The 4,188-nt window shown below is 51.8% G+C and overlaps 1 long non-coding RNA gene across 1 annotated transcript; it reads left to right on the plus strand.

Moving 5' to 3' along the window:
* Positions 1 to 815: 815 nt before the first annotated feature.
* On the plus strand, positions 816 to 2,782 carry LOC129495351 (uncharacterized). Its single transcript, XR_008661514.1, has 3 exons — positions 816 to 926; positions 1,712 to 1,814; positions 2,300 to 2,782. It is a non-coding gene; the product is annotated as an uncharacterized LOC129495351 (long non-coding RNA).
* Positions 2,783 to 4,188: the final 1,406 nt, after the last annotated feature.

A 4,188-nucleotide genomic window follows, 5' to 3' on the forward strand; every position in this document is an offset into this window, starting at 1 on the left:
GGGGCAACTGGAGGCAAGTTATATCGATGGACAACCGAACGGAAGGTCCACCTGAGCACTGGGCAAGTAACGCATTCCTTCTTACTGGTCCCAGACTGCCCTTACCCTCTCCTAGGCAGAGACCTTCTTTCAAAAGTAGGGGCCCAGATACATTTTCAGCAAAAAGGGGCCACTATTACTGGCGCAGAAGGGCAGCCCCTCCAGGTACTGACCTTGTGCCTAGAGGATGAACACCGGCTGCACGAGGACTCTCCACCATCCGTGCAGCCCCTAGATTCTGAATGGCTCACTAACTACCCTCAGGCCTGGGTGGAAACGGCCGGAATGGGACTAGCTGTAAATCAGCCACCCATAATTATAAACTTAAAACCCTCGGCCACCCCCATATCGATCCGGCAATATTCAATGAGCAAAGAGGCCAAAGAAGGCATTTGGCCCCATATACAGAGACTATTACAATTGGGCATTTTAAATACCTTGCCAGTCGCCCTGGAATACTCCTCTATTACCCGTAAAAAAACCTGGCACAGGAGATTACCGGCCAGTACAAGATTTACGAGAGGTTAACTGGAGGACAGAGGACATACATCCCACGGTGCCGAATCCCTACAACTTGCTCAGCACCTTACCCCCAAGCCATGTCTGATATACGGTGTTAGATCTAAAAGATGCATTCTTTTGCCTAAGGTTAAGCTCTCAAAGCCAGCCTATTTTTGCCTTTGAATGGAAAGATCCTGAGACGGGATTCTCAGGACAACTCACTTGGACAAGGCTGCCACAGGGATTCAAAAACTCCCCCACTTTGTTCGATGAAGCCTTGCATCGGGATTTGGCAGATTTCCGAGTTGGCCATCCGGACCTCGTCCTCCTGCAGTACGTGGATGATTTGCTCCTGGCGGCTAGGACAGAACAGGATTGTGTAAAAGGTATGGGGGCCCTGCTTGAGAGACTGAGAGAACTGGGGTATAGGGCCTCCGCCAAAAAGGCCGAAATAGGCCAGAGACAAGTTGTGACTTATCTGGGATATCTCCTGGAAGGAGGCCAGAGGTGGCTGACGGAGAGCCGCAAAAAGGCTGTAGCCCTGATCCCAGCACCCACTAATGCCAAAGGACTACGAGTGTTCCTTGGCAGTGCTGGGTTCTGCCGCCTCTGGATACCCGGGTTTGCGGAGATGGCAGCTCCCCTATATCCTCTCATGAAATCCAACACCCCCTACCACTGGGGAAAGGAGCAGCAATTGGCTTTTGACAAAATAAAAAGGGCCTTATTGACCGCCCCTGCCCTGAGCCTCCCAGATGTAACCAAGCCTTTTACGCTATATGTTGATGAACATAATGGAATAGCCAAAGGGGTCCTAACTCAAAAACTGGGACCCTGGAAAAGGCCCGTGGCATACTTTTCAAAAAAATTAGACAGCGTGGCTGCAGGATGGCCCCCATGTCTCCGAATAATAGCGGCTGTGGCAGTCCTGGTAAAAGACTCAGACAAGTTGACTTTCGGCCAACCCCTCACTGTGGTGGCCCCCCACGCCGTAGAGACAGTCATCCGCCAGCCCCCTGATCGATGGCTCTCAAACACCCAGGTCACCCATTATCAGGCCATGTTACTGAATTCTGAGCGGATACGGTTTGGAACGGCTACATCTCTAAACCCAGCCACCTTGCTTCCAGAAACCGAGTCCCCCTCCCTAGTAATGCATGATTACCACCAGATCCTAGCTGAAGTCCATGGCACCAGAGGGGACTTGACGGACCAGCCTTTGCCAGATGCTGAAGCAACCTGGTACACCGATGGGAGTAGCTTTCTACGAAATGGTGAGCGTAAAGCCAGGGCAGCCGTGGTAGGTGGGAAAGCTGTCATTTGGGCCAGTGCCTTAGAGCCTGGGACTTCAGCTCAAAGGGCAGAGCTTATAGCCCTAACTCAGGCCCTAAGAAAGGCTAAGGACAAAAAGGTCAACATTTATACTGACAGCAGATATGCTTTTGCAACTGCCCATGTTCATGGAGAAATATACCGTAGAAGGGTTCTCCTAACCTCAGCAGGTAAAAACATCAAAAACAGAGAAGAAATACAAGATCTTCTCCATTCCCTCTTTCTGCTGAGAAAACTGAGTATAATTCACTGTCCTGGGCATCAGCGAGGCAATGACCCAGTAGCAGAGGGGAACAGGATGGCCGATGAGACAGCACGGGCCGCTGCACTAGGCCCACAGGCCCTCTCCCTACAAGTACCAGAGGCTGTCCGGACACCGGGGCAACTCTCTCTCGAGTACTCAGACAGCGACCTAGATATCGTCCAGCAAATAGGGGCAAAATATGACGAGCAAATGAAGGTCTGGAAACACCAAGGGAAAACGGTCCTGCCCCAGAAAAGGGCCAAAGAACTGGTGACTCACCTCCACCGATGGACTCACCTCGGACACAAAAAATTAAAAGCACTCCTCCGGAGAGAAGGTCAGACCTATTACATTCCCAAACTCCCCTCCCTGATCCAACAGGTAACCGACGCTTGTGTACCTTGTGCTAAGGTAAATACCAAACACCTCAAGATGCCTGAGGGAACCAGGATGAGGGGAGAAAGACCCGGAACTAATTGGGAAGTAGACTTCACCGAAATCAAGCCAGGTAAATATGGTAACAAGTACCTCCTAGTGTTTGTAGATACCTTTTCAGGCTGGACAGAAGCATTCCCCACCAAGCGAGAAACCGCCCAGGTGGTTGTCAAGAAAATCCTGGAAGAAATTTTCCCCCGGTTTGGACTGCCCAAGGTAATAGGGTCGGACAACGGCCCCGCCTTTGTCTCCCAGGTAAGTCAGTTGGTGGCCAGATTACTGGGGATAAATTGGAAATTACTTTGTGCATACAGACCCCAGAGCTCAGGTCAGGTAGAAAGAATGAATAGAACAATTAAAGAGACCCTAACTAAATTGACATTGGAGACTTGCACTAGAGACTGGGTCCAACTCCTCCCTATGGTTCTGTTCCGAGTCCGGAACACTCCCGCGCGCCATGGGCTAACTCCTTACGAGGTTCTCTATGGAGGTCCCCCACCAGTAACGGACTTACTAGATTCTGCTATTGACCCTCTTGCTAACACTCCCGGTTTACAGGACAGGCTAAAGGCGCTCCAGATTATCCAGCACCAGATCTGGAAACCCCTTGCGGCTGTCTACCGCCCCGGAGACACAACCGGCCCACACCCGTTCCAGATCGGGGACTCCGTCTACGTTAGGAGACATCAGCCCAGGACGCTTGAGCCCCGCTGGAAGGGCCCGTATACTGTACTACTGACCACCCCAACCGCCTTAAAGGTAGACGGCATTGCTGCTTGGGTCCACGCCTCACACGTCCAGCGCGCCCCATCAACGAGCACCGCTGACGCCAGCCAGGACGGACCGGACGAGCCACTCCAATGGAAGCTCCACCGCACCCAAAACCCGCTCAAGATAAGACTTTCAAAAATTGTTGAATGACAGTTGTTATATTCCTACCTCTCCTAGCGCTCTTCACCTCCGCCAAAGGTGACCCTCATGCCCTCAAAAGGTTAACCTGGCAGGTACTAACGTCTGGGGGTGACGAGGTCTGGTCTATAACTAACACCGCCCCCGTGGGAACCTGGCGGCCTAACCTATATCCTGACCTATGCAAGCTAACCATAGGGGCCCCTAGCCCATGGGACCTAGAGGGATACTTCGACACCTCTAGAGCCCCTAACCAAGAAAGCCCTCCAGGGCGACTGGGATTAGACCCATGGGGAGGATCTGGCACGCCTGAAAGAAGGGCCATGCCAAGCACTCTTCCCTTTTATGTCTGTCCCGGGCACCACAGAGATCGCAGGCTAAATCCCACCTGTGGAGGAGGGGAATACTTCTATTGTAAAAATGGGGGGTGCGAAACTACGGGGGATACAGAATGGAGGCCCTCCTCCTCCTGGGATTATATCACTGTCAAGGCTAACTATACTCACCCGACATTTAGCAAATGAAAAACCCTTAATTATGGGCCCTGCCAAGGGTGGTGTCATCCCCTACGGATATCCTTCACGGAGCCCGGAAAAAGGGCTACTTACTGGGCCAATGGATATACGTGGGGACTCAGGTTATACAAAGAAAGAACAGATGATGGTTTTATATTCAGAATTAAACTAAAAATAGAATCCCCAGACCCCGTGGCGATCGGGCCTAACGCG

Source organism: Nyctereutes procyonoides, unplaced genomic scaffold, assembly GCF_905146905.1.
Source record: "Nyctereutes procyonoides isolate TBG_1078 unplaced genomic scaffold, NYPRO_anot_genome, whole genome shotgun sequence".
NCBI classification, from domain to species: domain Eukaryota; kingdom Metazoa; phylum Chordata; class Mammalia; order Carnivora; family Canidae; genus Nyctereutes; species Nyctereutes procyonoides.